The sequence below is a fragment of the Mirounga angustirostris genome, unplaced genomic scaffold (genome assembly GCF_029215605.1).
Source record: "Mirounga angustirostris isolate CCGP_5_RB_7025 unplaced genomic scaffold, mMirAng1.0.hap1 SCAF_11, whole genome shotgun sequence".
NCBI classification, from domain to species: domain Eukaryota; kingdom Metazoa; phylum Chordata; class Mammalia; order Carnivora; family Phocidae; genus Mirounga; species Mirounga angustirostris.
This window is the reverse complement of record NW_026991719.1, coordinates 85,307,596-85,324,057: the sequence shown is the minus strand read 5'-3', so window position 1 is coordinate 85,324,057 and position 16,462 is coordinate 85,307,596. Positions and strand designations below refer to the sequence as shown.

At 35.0% G+C, this 16,462-nt stretch overlaps 1 protein-coding gene across 1 annotated transcript in view; it reads right to left on the bottom strand.

Moving 5' to 3' along the window:
• IL1RAPL2 (interleukin 1 receptor accessory protein like 2) overlaps positions 1–16,462 on the bottom strand; it is a 639,368-nt gene that overhangs the window by 186,675 nt on the left and 436,231 nt on the right. The gene's annotated exons all lie outside the window — the stretch shown is intronic.

The following is a 16,462-nucleotide window of genomic DNA, read 5'->3' as shown; positions in this document are numbered from 1 at the left end:
TGCTTAAAGAAGGAAAAGCCAAAACTTTACAAAGACAGCAATATATACAATGACTGTTCCCATATCAGGAAAAATGCTCCTTTGGGGGAACTTTTTATGAGTTACCCATAACTCTTTTGCTCTCCCTTCTCTCTGGCATTAAAAAAAGTATTGTAGCAAAGTACGCATAACATAAAATTTACCATTTTAACCATTTTAAGTGTGCAATTCAGTGGTACTAATTACATGCACAATGCAGTGCAACTTTGTCACCATCATCCATTTTTAGAACTTTTTCATCCTAAACTATATCTCTTTTAATAAATAAGAATATTAATATTGATCTCCTTGCTTAAAACCTCCTAATTTCTGCTCAAGGTTTTGCTGTCTATAATTAACTGGTTTTTAAAGAGAGTTGTTCATGAGGCCCCATACACCCCTCTTTTTTTCTTTATAGAACTTTTTAAATAGTTTGAATATACAGAGCCAAACCAGTTTGAAGCAGTTGCTCAGAATAGCAGTTCACTCACATAAAGATTGTGGCACAAAGGGTGTGATATTCTTTCATGATTCAGAGGATGAGATTTCAGAACAGATCATAGAGAGGAGTTAAGTTTCTCCCTACTGAACTCTGCCTTTATTTCAGGAAGTTGCCAGTGTGTAATTCATGGTGAATCATCAGACTAGAATAGTAGGTATAGCAGTTTGGATTTTCTTAGACATAGACAAATTAATAATAATAATAATAATAAAAACCTAGTATAGTCCACACTATATGCTCACTAAATTATCTCTAAAAATTATTTTTAATATAATAAAGTAGTTATAATCAGTTAATTAAAGTCGTCACACAATTTCACATAGAACAAGTAGGAAAAAAAATAGAAGACCATGGAAGTTTTCTTACTTTTGTTTTGGTTATCGTACTTCTGTCAACAGGTTGTTGCATTAATTTTTAAAAGAATTCTGGGGCGCCTGGGTGGCTCAGTCGTTAAGCGTCTGCCTTCGGCTCAGGTCATGATCCCAGGGTCCTGGGATTGAGTCCCACATCGGGCTCCCTGTTCGGCAAGAAGCCTGCTTTTCCCTCTCCCATTCCCCCTGCTTGTGTTCCTGCTCTCGCTATCTCTCTCTCTGTCAAATAAATAAATAAAATCTTAAAAAAAAAAAAAAGAATTCTGGCCTTATCTATCTCAGATTAATCAGTTTTTAAACAATTACATTTCAAGATTGAAATGTCCCCTTAACACTTTCTTGCTCTGTACTAAAAGTCAGAAATATTTGTCAGACACATGAATTCTCTGGCCTTTTTGCTTTCTGCCTGCTAAAACAACTCATTTCTGTTTAGCCTTCAATTTGAAGTTCTACTTTATTTGCCCACTTGCTCAGTTTTCAAACTGTCTTTTGAATTGGAGGCATGTCTGTCCTTAGTTGTTTTCAAAAATTCCCTGAGGACTGCTTTCTTTTGGTAAATGAAAAATCTTTGACATTTTATAGCCTGATTACTTAAAGATGTCATACTATACCATTTTGCAACAAAGACAACCTTGGCTTAAGTTAAATTACATGGGAAAATATCCATACCCAATATATTTGATCTATTTATTTTTAATTTACCTTATTCTAAAAAGGATATAAGACCAAAATAATACAAATAAAAATTTAATAAACATATAATAAATTTATCATGCTGAATCCATGGCTCATAGTGCTCTCCTTAAACTAGCCATATCCTATTATTTCTTCACAGCTTAACAGTCTCTTATGAAGCTTTATCTGACTCATCCAGTTTGTAAAGGTCTCTTCTTTTCCTGAATTCCTACAGCAGTTACACCTGCTCTTTCCCCTTTAAACTATCCTCACACTTCTGCCAAAGACAGCTGATCATATTATTCCCCTCCCCAAAAGCCTCTAATAGGTCTACTCTGCCTTGAGAATAATTGTGAAAGTTTTAACAGAGTAATTAAAATTGTTTAAAACCTGGCCCTGATCTTCTCTTGCCTCAAAACCCACCCTGGTCTATAAGTACTATCCTCTAGTAATACCACACAAACTCAGACTCCTTAAATATGCCAAACAGTTTCATACCTTTGTATATCAACACGTTTCTCCTAACTGGAAAAGTGTGTTTCCTTTTTACTGCCTGTTAAATGCCTGTGAATCTTTTAACAGGTGGTCAAGAGTAACTTCCCTTATGAAAACTTCTCTGACTCTCATAGGCCAAAATACCATATTATAATGTTTTCAAAATTAAAAGAATGTAGTACTGATATAGGAATAGAAAAATATACGAATAAAACAACAGAGCTTCAAAACAGACCCAGATATACCCACAGAATTTAGTGTATGGTAAAGGAGACATTTCAAATAAATAATACTGGAACAATTGGCTATTTGTTTGGAAAGACAAAAGAAAAAATATCCATACCCACACACCATTAAATAAAGCCAAATTGATTTTTTAATGAACTATAAATACCATTATATAACACAGAAGTCAATATAGGAGACTTTTTATGTTTTTTTAAGTAGGGCAGTAATCTTAAAAAAATATAAACAAAATACTTCAATGAAATAATTGCTAAATTTAACTTCAAATTAAAACTTCTCTATGACAAAATATTCTAAACAAGTTCAAACAAAAATCAGTAGTCTAGGTATAATTATTTGAATTATTTACAATATATAAGACAAAATATTAATATCCAAAATACATAAAGAACACTTGAAATTCAATTAGAAAGGAACAAACTCCCCAACAGAAATGTGGGCAAAAAATATGAAAAGGTCACAGAATAAAAAACACAAATGTTCAATAAACATATGAATAGATGCTCATTCTCAAAAAGTAAATATGGAAATTGATACTTATTAATAATTACTTTAAATGTAAATAAACTAAATGCTCCAATCAAAAGACATAGGGTGGACAAATGAATAATAAAAAAAAGACCCATCTATATGCTGCCTATAAGAGACTTCACATCTAAAGACAAACACAGACTGAAAGTGAAGAGATGGAAAAAGATATTGCATGCAAATGAAAATTAAAAGAAAGTTAAAGTGTCAATATTCATATCAGACAAAATAGACTTTAAAACAAAAACTGTAACAAAAGACAAAGGGCATTACACAATGATAAAAGGATCAACCCAAAGAGAGAATATATCATTTGTAAATATCTATGCACCCAACATAAGAGCACCTTAATATACAAAACAAATGTTAACAGACAGAAAGGGAGAAATGGACAGTAATACAATAATAGTAGGGTACTTTAATACCCCACTTACATCAATGGATAGATCATTCAGACAGAAAATCAATAAGGAAACACTGGCCATAAACGACACATTAAAGTAGATGAACTTAATAGATAAGTACAGAATATTGTATCCCCAAGCTGCAGAATACACATTCCTTTCAAGTGCATATGGAACATTTTCCAGGATAGATCACATGTTAGGAAATAAAACAAATCTCAGTAAAATCTAGAAGACTGAAATCTTATCAAATATCTTTTCTGACCACAACAGTATGAAACTGGAAATCAATTGCAAGAAGAAAACTGAAAACAAACAAACAAACACAAACACATGGAGACTAAACAACATGCTACTGAACAACCAACAGGTCAATAAAGAAATCAAAGAGGAAATTTTAAAAAATACCTTGAGACAATGAAAATGCAAACACAACTTTCCATAATCTCTGGGATGCAGAAAAAGTAGTTCTAAGAGGGAAGATTTAGTGATACAGACCCACTTCAAGAAACAAGAAAAATCTCGGGTGCCTGGGTGGCTCAGTCATTAAGCGTCTGCCTTCGGCTCAAGTCATGATCCCAGGGTCCTGGGATCGAGTCCCATATCGGGCTTCCCGCTCTGCGGGAAGCCTGCTTCTCCCTCTCCCACTCCCCCTGCTTGTGTTCCTGCTCTTGCTATGTCTCTCTGTTAAATAAATAAAATCTTTAAAAAAAAAAAAGAAACAGGAAAAATCTCACATAAACAATCTAATTTTACACCTAAAGGAACTAGAAAAAGCAGAAAAAATGAAGCCCAGTTAGTAGAAGGAAGGAAATAATAAAGATCAGAGTGAAAATAAATGAAATAGAGACTAAAAAAAAAATAGAAAAGATTAATGAACCTAAAAGGTAGTTTTTTGAAAGAATAAACAAAATAAAAAACCTCTAGCAAGACTCATCAAGGAAAAAGAGAGAAGATCCAAGTAAAGAAAATTAGAAATGAAAAAGAAGTTATAACTGATAACACAGAAATACAAAGGATCATAAGAGACTACTATTTTTTTTTAAGATTTTATTTATTTATTTGAGAGAGAGAGAATGAGAGAGAGCACATGAGAGGGGGGAGGGTCGGAGGGAGAAGCAGACTCCCCGCCGAGCAGGGAGCCCGATGTGGGACTTGATCCCGGGACTCCAGGATCATGACCTGAGCCGAAGGCAGTCGCTTAACCAACTGAGCCACCCAGGAGCCCATAAGAGACTACTATTAACAAGTAATGAAATTGAAATGGTAATCAAAAAACTCCCCAAATACAAAACTCTAGCACCAATCAGCTTCACAGGTGAATTCTATCAAACATTTCAGGGTGAGTTAGTACCTATCCTTCTCAAATTATTACAGAAAAACTGAGGAGGAAGGAATACTTTTAAACTCATTTTACAAGGCCAATATTACCCTGATACCAAAACCAGAGACACTACAAAAAAAAAAAAAAAAAGAAAAAAGAAAATTGCAGGCCAATATCCCTAATGAACATAGATGTAAAAATTCTCAACAAAATATTAGCAAACTAAGATACAGTTTTTAAACCATTAGATTAACAAATAGTGAATTAGTTTGATGATACCATAAAATCCAGCAACTCTATCTCTCAGTATCTGAACTAGAAAAAACACGTGTGTGTATAAGAGTATTCATCACAGTGCTGTTTGTAATAGTAATTGATTGGAGATCCTAAATGAGTATCAATAGGAGATCTAAATGAATAAATTTCAGTATATTTTACTATGGAACATTATGCAGTAATTTAAAAAGATGAGGTCCTAATAAGGCATAGTGTTGAAAGAAGCAAAAGCAAACTTGCAGATATTTTTGTATAGGCAAATGCCAATTTCATGGAAAAAAAAAAAGAAACAAAAATAATACTATATATTTTTATCAATACATATCTATGTATGAAAGTGCTTAGAAAAAGTTCTGGTCTAAGGGGATGCTAACCTTACCTATAATATATTATATGCTATTTATATAATTGAGAATTAAAAACAGAGTAAGAAATATGTTGGTATTTTTTTGTATTTAAACATTCACTATGAATTGTTTTTTGCAAGCCTATAAGGCCATTTCTCACTCTTACAGTTTATAACAAATTATTCAAGGCCAAGACTATACAAAAAACATGAATCTAAAGCCATTAACTCATTTAGCTTCCCTAACAATAAGGGCCAGGATTAGGGAGAGGTGAGTGAGACCAAGTCATCCAAGTACAAAACAGGTTCCTGCCTTTATTTTTAAAAATATATTTTATTCAATATGGATTTTTGCATTAATTTTGCTTTTAAAAAGATTGCATTAAATATTATTTATCTTGGTTACTGATTTCTTTTGGTACTCCCTACATTTTGCACCCAAGGTGAATGCCTCACTCATCTCTCCATAGTGCAAAATCTGCATAACAATACCATGAATCTAGTATTATTCCACTCATTTTACAGGTGAGGGAGTTGGTCTAAGGAAACACAGCTAGTCAGCTAGTAAATATAAGGTCAGGATTCAAACTTAGGCCTTAGACTCAACACCCATGTTTACCCACTCAAAGTTTTTGTACAATTTTATTCTATTTTATTCATTAGTTCAATGGACCTATGCTAATTCCCAATGACAATGTGTTTTATATATCTTCCATGTAGCTGTATTTCACACCCTATTTGGCAATTTAGTTTTAGCCTTGGCACACTATTCATGGGAGCACTATGTACTTTGCATTGCTCACCATCTGTCAGAGAGATATGGAAAAAAAGTCTTATTAGAAATAGGATATGAATTATGTGGTACCAAATTGGTCAGACCCATACTTTAAGAGAAGAATCACAAACTTATGTAGACTTGAAGGCAGAGGTATTGGTTCCAACTTATTTTGATAAAAAGGTCCTTGAAAGGTAAATCATTGATTGTTCATAACTTTCTTAACTATTTTGGGAAGCAACCAATGAACATGTATTTATTAAACACTCAGCTTCCCTTCTCAGTGGTTCTCAACCGGAGGCAGTATAACTGCCACGGGGAACTTTGGAAATATGTAAGGATGGATATTTTGGTAGTTCAAATGACAAGTTCAAGGGATTATTTGACATATTCTCAAAAAAAAATGAGACATTATATCTTTGGTAGTGGTGGGGAGAGGAGATTTGGGGAGTCAGGAAAGACTTCATATAGGAAGTTTTATCACATGTAAGTCTGGCATATTTGAATATGGAGGGAAAGGCATTCTAGGCAGAGAGAAGAACTTGAGCAATTTACAGAAACAATTCACATGTACTGACTACTCACTAAGTGTCAGGAACTGTTCTAAGTGTTTTATAGTTTTAACTCACTTATTCCTTATAGCAATTCTATGAGATTAGGTTAAGATCATAGAGAACACTGATTGTCAGGCTAAAAGACTTGGGAAATGCCACTTACTATATTTCTATATTGGAGAGCCTCAATATTATGCTCATTAGCACATTAAGTATTCTGAGAAATTCCAGTGGTAAAATGCCTGTTTCATATTGTTTAACACAGACTCTCACAAATTTATTTGGTGGAAGAAATATTTTTATCATTAAACTTTTGTCTATATCAGTGTTCCAACTGAACATGCTCTAGTAAACTTTGTAGATAATGGGGAATTACGTTGGTTGCAGGGGCAATTGAAAGGTAGATATAAATCTAAAACCTAATTTGAAGTTTTTAGCCATCAAAGAAAGTCTTTCTTTTTACCAAATCATAAAATGTTCTGAGTTATTGGCATGGTGATATAATGGCAAAGAAGTAATGTAATGAATTCAAGATTTGTTCAACTAAATTGTACCTAATTAATTAATCTATCTCAGCATGATGTTTTTCCTTGATAGTTATTTTATATTTCATCTATAGGAGTAAACAAAATGGATAGTTTATACCATAATTAAAAAGAAGAATAATAAAACAGAACTTGTCCTCCAAGATGCTAAAATGAACTATAAAGGTAAAATAAACAAAACAGTATAATATTAATATAAAAAGTATCAGTGGATCAGAATAAATAACCCAGAGACCTATCAAAGCACATTTAATATTATGTTAAAGGTGGCATATTAAATCAATAATATATGGCCTTAAAAGTTATTTTATTAATGGTTATAAAGTTACATTATTTAAATATTTAGAAATCAAAAAGTTAGATTCTAACCCTGCACGTTATACTGAAATAAACTCCAAATTGCTTGGAAATGCTAAATTAAGAGGGGAACACATAGAAAACTAAAAAGAAAATAAATGACTATCAAATTATGGTAAAAGGTGTAACTTTATAAGCATAAAATCAACAGAAAAACAGAAAAGGAAAGGTTTAAATATTCTATGCTCTCATTAAAACTATCAACTATAAAATAATCCCATTAAAATAGAAAATGAAAAAATAAGGGGGATCAACAAAAGCAAACTTGGTTTATTAATTAGTCTAATGAACTATGCAGAGTTTTGGAAGGACTAATCAAGAAAAAAAGAAAAGGCACAAATATTTTTTACAAATAAGAAATGAGATCTTGTTATAGATAAGGTAGGCATCAAAAGATAAAAAAAAAAAATCAGCAAGCCTAAGTCAATAAATTTGAAAACTTAGGTAAAATGGAAAAAATGTATAGAAAATATACCTTCAGAAAATTGATTCAAGAAATACAGGAATACCACTGTTGTTCATGATTGAGTAACAGGGCCAAATTTAACTTCTTGACTTAAATAAGGAGATGACTGGACAAAATATATAAAATGATAGTTTTCACACATTGGACAAGAGACAGAGTAGGGCAGTGATCTCTGACAGAAGGAACAAGATGAGGTGAGCCTTATGATTGTCACAGCTTCCTACTTGAAGAGGGTTTTCAGGCTGCAACACATGGCAAGGGAACCCCAACAGAGACCAGTAGTATCTTTGAGTTAAGGAGATAGAATTTAGAGTTTTAGGAGTCCAGGACATCTACAATTTGGGGTTTAAATACTAGAGAGGACATACAGAGAGAATTGTGGAGATCTTCAGAGGGGTACTCTCAAGTCTCTGGCTGAGCATTGGCCTATGCATGCATAGGGAGAACTTCTGAAGCCAGGAAATAACCAACCACCAGTAGTTTATGTTCTCCCAAGCCAGAGTGCAAAGATCTCCTCATATATCAGATAGAATCCCCAGAATGGTATAGTCTTAGTCATGGAAACAAATTAGTACTTGACTAATGGCTTCTCTGGACCTAAACTAAATTTTTTTTGGAAGATTCTATTTATTTATTTGACAGAGAGAGAGAGAGAGCACAAGTAGGCGGAGCAGCAGGCAGAGGGAGAGGGAGAAGCAGATTCCCCGCTGAGCATGGAGCCCAATGTAGGGCTCAATTCCAGGACCCTGGGATCATGACCTGAGCTGAAGGCAACTGCTTAACTGACTGAACCACCCAGGTGCCCCTGGACATAAACTAAAATTTTAAGAACAATCCTCAAAAGGATACAACTGATTACAAGGAACATCTGCATCCTGGAAAAAAAATCCAACAATATTTAAAGTAATAGAAAAACTCCAGTACTTAAAAACATAGTATTCACAATGGCCAGCATTAAAGGAAGTAGAAAAATATGACCATAACCAGAAGAAAAATCAACCAGTAGAAACATATCAAAAAACAAAGCAAATTACTGAATTAACAAAAACAGCATAACTGACCTATAAATATACTCAGTATATTTAAGATCATACAACATGAATATGATAAAGAGAGGAACAGAAGATATGTAAAAAAATACAAGTAGAATTTCTAGAAATTAAAAATACAATATCTGAAATGAGAAATAAACTCATAAGATTAACAGCTGATTAAGCACTATGAAAGAAAAAAAATTGTGATTTAAAATGAAGCACACAGAAAGAAAAGCTTGAAAAAAGTGAATAGGTGGGTGGAATGATAAAAAAAAAAAAATTCTACATACATTTAATTGGAGTGCCAGAAAAGAAAGGAATGAAGGAACAAAAAAACTGAAAAAGAATAAAATTTTTCAATATTTGATGAAACCTGTAATTATAATTATATTGCTGAACATTAGTGATCAAGAGACACTCAAAGGAAGCCAGGGGAAAATATATGTTCTCTCAAAATGATTCAAGCCAGAATATAATAGAACATAATATTTAAAAAGCTGATATAAAGACTGTCAACCTAGAATTTTATAGTCAGCAAATGGTAATATTTGGGTAAATGTATAGAATTTTCTTTTCTCCTATTTAATTGTTTTAGAGATAATTGATTTTATAAAGCAGGAAAAAACCCCAACAACATATTGTGGTGTTCATATAATATGTAGAAGTAAAATGTATGACAACACTAACATAAAGGTCAATGAGAGTAGATAACTGTTGTAAGATTCTTACAATATATGTAAAGTGGTATTAAGACTCTAAGTTAAACGATTCTATTGGGAGCCCTAAAGCAACCACTCTAAACAAAAATATATATAGCAAAAAAGCTAATGGTAGAAATGAAATGGAATTAAAAGAATACTCAAATCTAAAGAAGGCAGAATGGCTAAAATTAACATGACAGGAAACAACAAATGTTGGCAAAGATGTGGAGAAAGGGAAACCCTCTTACACAGTTCGTGGGAATGCAAGCTGGTACAGTCACTCTGGAAAACACTATGAAGATTCCTCAAGAAGTTAAAAATAGAGATACCCTATGACCCAGCAATTGTACTACTGGGTATTTACCCCAAAGATACAGACGTAGTGAAAAGAAGGGGCACCAGCACCCCAATGTTCATAGCAGCAATGTTCACAATAGCCAAACTGTGGAAGGAGCCAAGATGTCCTTCAACAGATGAATGGATAAATAAGATGTGGTTCATATATACAATGGAATATTACTCAGCCATCAGAAAGGATGTATTCTTACCATTTACATCAACATGGATGGAACTGGAGGGTACTGAGGGAGACAAACCATGAGAGACTCTTGACTCTTGGAAATAAACTGAGGGTTGTGGAAGGGGAAGTGGGTGAGGGGGATGGGGTAACTGGGTGATGGGCATTAAAGAGGGCACATGATGTGATGAACACTGGTTGTTATACACAACTGATGGATCACTGAACACTACATCATAAACTAATGATATGTATTATATGTTGGCTAATTGAATTTAAATAAAAAATAATAAAGAAGGCAGAAAAGGAGCAACTCAGGGAAAGAAAAAGATTAAAAGAAAAAACAAACCATAAATTGGTAGACTTCAGTACAACCATAATCACATTAGTGTAAATAAACAAAATATGTCAGTTGAAAAGTATAGATTGTCAAACTTGATATAAAAAAAGCAAGACACAGCTATATGGTGTCCTCAAGAAACATTTTTTAAATGAAAAGAATGGAAAGAAATAAACAGCTTAAAAGTAAAATGACAGAAAAAGATATACCATAAAACACTAATTAAAAGAAAGCTGGAATAGCTATGTTAATATCATACAAACAATATCAGAGCAAGTCATATTATCAGAGGTAAAGGAAGACATTTCATGGTGATAAAATAATTCATCAAGACAAGAACTTAACAATCCTAAACCTACATTCACCAAATAATAAAGCTAAAAAACACACAAAGCAAAAATAGAACTAAAAGAAGAAATATATAAATTCACCATTATAAAGATTTCACAATGAATGAGGCAAGATGGTGGAGGAGTAAGAGACCTAAATTTCTTCTGGTCCCAGGAATTCAGCTAAATAGTTATCAAACCATTCTGAACACCTACAAACTCAACAGGAGATTGAAGAAAAGAATAGAAGCAATCCTATGAACAGAAAAGCGACCACTTTCTGGAAGGTAGGACATGCGGGGAAGTGAATCCGAGATGATATTTGGGAAGATAGACCATGGGGGCAGGGGCCTCCGTCGGCTGCTTCTGGCAAGTGATAGAGCCGCGGAGCACAAAATCGGAACTTTTAAAAGTCGGCTCTGCTGAGGGACGTTGCTGCAGTGGCTAAGTGGGGGGTGGAACCCTCAATGGGACAGTGTGGTCTCAGGACCCTCGGGGTCACAGAAAGACTGGAGGTGCCTGAGTGTGGCAGAGCTCCCAGGTATCGGAGCAGGGAAGTCGGCTACAAAGATGGAGCCAAGGATTGGACTCTCAGCTCAGGGTTGCCATAAACCATGATCTACAGCACAGTCTGGCCACTGCTTTTCAAGCAGGGACCCAAAAGTGGTGGATCCGGGGAGACTCCCCTTCCTCCCCTGGGAGGAGAGGCACAGGAGTGCACTGCAGGAATCAGCTGGGTTTGGAGTCTCCAAATGGGCTCCTGTGCTAGAGATAGAAATGCTCTGTCACAGGCTGGGTGAGCACGGATTGCAGCCAGGGACCAGAGAGACAGGAGAGATTGACTGCTTTTCTCTGAGGGCACACTAAGCAGTGGGGCTCCGAGCTCTTGGCTCCTCCAGGGCCAGAGATTGGGAGGCCGCCATTTTCACTCTTATCCTCCAAAGCTGTACAGAAAGCTTTCAGTGAACAAAAGCTACCGAGATCAAATCCGAGCAGATTACTTAGCCTGGCCACGGGCAAGGGAAGTGCAATTCCGTCTCAGGCAAAGACATTTGAGAATCACTGCAACAGGCCCCTCCCCTAGAAGATCAGCATGAACATACAGCCAAGACCAAGTTTAACGATCAATGAGAACACCAAAATCCCAGGGCTAGGGGAATACAGCAGATAGAATTCATGGTTTTTTCCCCAAGATTCTTTAATCTTTCAAAGTTAATTTTTAAAAATTTTCTTTATTTTTTCTCTATTTTTTGAATGTTTCTTCTTTCCTTTTTCAACCAATATCTTATCTTACCAATTCCTTTATTAAAATCTTTTTTACTTTATTTATTTATTTATTTGACAGAGAGACAGAGTGAGAGAGGGAACACAAGCAGGGGGAGTGGGAGAGGGAAAAGCAGACTTCTCGCTGAGCAGGGAGCCCGATGTGGGGTTCCATCCCAGGACTCCGGGATCATGACCTGAGCTGAAGGCAGATGCTTAATGACTGAGCCACCCAGGCAACCCTTAAAATCTTTTTTAATTTTCATTTTTACAGTCATATTCTATCCCTTCATTGTATTTAACCTTATTTTTTGTATATATATATAAGTTTTTCTTTCTTTAAAATTTTTGGATACAGTTTCTTCTAACAGACCAAAATATACCCTAAATCTAGTGTATGGTTTTGTTCTGGTCTCCTGCCTGATCACATTCTCTCTCTCTCTTTTTTTTTTTTTAATTTTTTTCTTTCTTCTTTAAACCAACTTTTTATCAATTCCTTTTTAAAAATCTTTTAAAATTTTCATCTTTACAGTGATATTCCATCCCTTCATCATATCTACCCTTATTTTTGTATATATATGTTATCCTTTCTTTAAAATTTTGGGAGGCCGTTTCTTCTAACAGACCAAAATACACCCAAAATCTAGTGTGTGGCTCTGTTCTACTCACCAGCCTGATCATATTCTATTTTTTTTTCCTTTCTTTCCCCCCTGGTTTCCTGTCTCTTCTGATTTGTTTGGTGTATACTTTTCTGGGGTCGTTGTTACCTGTTAGCATTTTGTTGTCTCATTCATCTATTCTCCTCTGGACAAAATGACAAAACGGAAAAACTCACCTCAAGAAAAAGAACAAGAGGCAGTCAGTACTGCCAGGGACCTAATCAATATGGACATTAGTAAGATGTCGGAAATAGAGTTCAGAATGACGATTTTAAAGATACTAGCTGGGCTTGAAAAAAGCATAGAAGATACTAGAGAATCCCTTTCTGGAGAAATAAAAGAACTAAACTATAACCAAGTTGAAATTAAAAAGGATATTAATGAGGTGCAATCAAAAATGGAGGCTCTAACTGCTAGGATAAATGAGGCAGAAGAGAGAATTAGTGATATAGGAGACCAAATGTTGGAGTATAAAGAAGCTGAGAAAAAGAGAAACAAATACTGGATCACAAGGGGAGAATTCAAGAGATAAGTGATACCATAAGATGAAACAATATTAGAATAATTGGGATCCCAGAAGAAGAAGAAAGAGAGAGAGGGGCAGAAGGTATATTGGAGCAAATTATAGCAGAGAACTTCCCTAATTTGGGGAAGGAAACAAACATCAAAATCCAGGAGGCACAGAGAACACCACTCAAAATTAATAAAAATATGTCAACACCCCGACATCAAATAGTAAAACTTACAAGTCTCAAAGACAAAGAGAAAATCCTGAAAGCAGCTCGGGACAAGACATCTGTAACCTACAATGGTAGAAACATTATATTGGCAGCAGAACTATCCACAGAGACCTGGCAGGTCAGAAAGGACTGGCATGATATATTCAGAGCACTAAATGATAAAAATATGCAGCCAAGAATACTATATCTAGCTAGGCTGTCATTGAAAATAGAAGGAGAGATAAAAAGCTTCCAGGACAAACAAAAACTAAGAGAATTTGCAAACACCAAACCAGCCCTAAAAGAAATATTGACAGGGGTCCTCTAAGCAAAGAGAGAGCCTAAAAGTAACATACACCAGAAAGGAACACACACAATATACAGTAACAGTCACCTTACAGTCAATAAAATGGCACTAAATTCCTATCTTTCTATAGTTACCTTGAACGTAAATGGGCTAAATGCCCAAATCAAAAGACACAGGCTATCAGATTGGATAAAACAAACAAGACCCATCGATATGCTGTTTGCAAGAGATTCATTTTAGACACAAAGACACCTCCAGATTGAAAGTCAGGGGGTAGAAAATCATTTACCATGCTAATGGACATCAAAAGAAAGCTGGGGGGGCAATCCTTATATCAGACAAATTAGATTTTAAACCAAAGACTATAATAAGAGATGAGGAAGGACACTATATCATACTAAAGGGTCTATCCAGCAAGAAGATCTAACAATTTTAAATATCTATGCCACTAATATGGGAGCAGCCAATTATATAAATCAATTAATAACAAAATCAAAGAAACACATTGACAATAATACAATAATAGTAGGGGACTTTAACAGCCCCCTCACTGAAATGGACAGACCATCTAAACAAAAGATCAACAAGGAAATAAAGCCTTTAAATGAGACACTGGGCCAGATGGACTTCACAGATATATTCAGAACATTCCATCCCAAAGCAACAGAATACACATTCTTCTCTAGTGCCCATGGAACATTCTCCAGAATAGATCACATCCTGGGTCACAAATCAGGTCTCAACCGGTACCAAAAGATTGGGATCATGCTCTGCTAATTTCGGACCACAGTGCTTTGAAACTAGAACTCAATCACAAGAGGTAAATTGGAAAGAACTCAAACACAGGCTAAAGAGCATCGTACTAAAGAATGAATGGGTCAACCAGGAAATTAAAGAAGAATTTTAAAAATTCATGGAAACAAATGAAAATGAAAACACAACTGTTCAAAATCTTTGGGATACAGAAAAGGCAGTCCTAAGAGGAAAGTATATAGCAATACAAGCCTTTCTGAGGAAACAAGGAAGGTCTCAAACACACAACCTAACCCTCCACCTAATGGAGCTGGAGAAAGAACAGCAAATAAAGCCTAAACCCAGCAGAAGAAGAGAAATAATAATGATCAGAGCAGAAATCAATGAAATAGAAACCAAAAGGGCAGAAGAATAGATTAACTAAACTAGGCGCTGGTTCTTTGAAAGAATTAATAAGATTGATAAACCCTTGGCCAGACTTATCAAAAAGAAAAGAGAAATGACCCAAATAAATAAAATCATGAATGAAAGAGGAGAGATCACAACCTACACCAAAGAAATACAAACAATTACAAGAATATATTATGAGCAACTATACACCAGCACATTAGGCAATCTGGAAGAAATGGATGCATTCCTAGAGAAGTATAAACTACCAAAACTGAACCAGGGTGAAATAGAAAACATGAACAACATCATAACGAGTAAGGAAATTGAAGCAGTCATCAAAAATCTCCCAACAAACAAAAGCCCAGGGCCAGATGGCTTCCCAGGGGAATTCTACCAAACATTTAAAGAAGAATTAATACCTATTCTTCTGAAACTGTTTCCAAAAATAGAAATGGAAGGAACACTTTCAAACTCGTTTTATGAGGTCAGCATTACCTTGATCCCAAAACCAGACAAAAACCCCATCAAAAAGGAGAATTACAGACCAATATCCCTGATGAACATGGATGCAAAAATTCTCACCAAAATGCTAGCCAATAGGATCCAAAAGTACATTAAAAGGATTATTCACCACGACAAAGTGGGAGTTATTCCTGGGCTGCAAGTTGGGTTCAACATCTGCAAATCAATCAATGTGATACAATACATTAATAAAAGAAAGAACAAGAACCATATGATCCTCTCAATAGATGCAGAAAAAGCATTTGACAAAGTACAGCATCCTTTCTTGATTAAAACTCTTCACAGTGTAGGGATAGAGGTCACACACCTCAATATCATAAAAGCCATCTATGAAAAACTGAGAGCTTTTCCCCTAAGGTCAGGAACATGGCAGGGATGTCCGCTATCACCACTGTTATTCAACATAGTATTAGAAGTCCTAGCCTCAGCAATCAGACAACAAAAAGAAATCAAAGGCATCCAAATCAGCAAAGAAGAAGTCAAACTCTCCCTCTTTGCAGATGATATGATACTTTATGTGGAAAACCCAAAAGACTCCACCCCAATACTGCTAGAACTCATACAGGAATTCAGTAATGTGGCAGGATATAAAATCAAAGCACAGAAATCAGTTGTATTTCTATACACCGACAACAAGACAGAAGAAAGAGAAATTAAGGAGTCGATCCTGTTTACAACTGCATCCCAAACCATAAGATACCTAGGAATAAATCTAACCAAAGAGGCAAAGAATCTGTACTCAGAAAACTATAAAATATTCATGAAAGAAATTGAGGAAGACACAAATATATGGAAAAACGTTCCATGTTCATGGACTGAAAGAACAAATATTGTGAAAATGTCTATGCTACCTAGAGCAATCTACACATTTAATCCAATCCCTATCAAAATACCATCAACTTTTTTCAAAGAAATGGAACAAAGAATCCTAAAATTTGTATGGAACCAGAAGAGACCCCGGACAGCCAGAGGAATGATGAAAAAGAAAAGCAAAGCCGGCGGCATCACAATTCTGGACTTCCAGCTCTATTACAAAGCTGTAATCA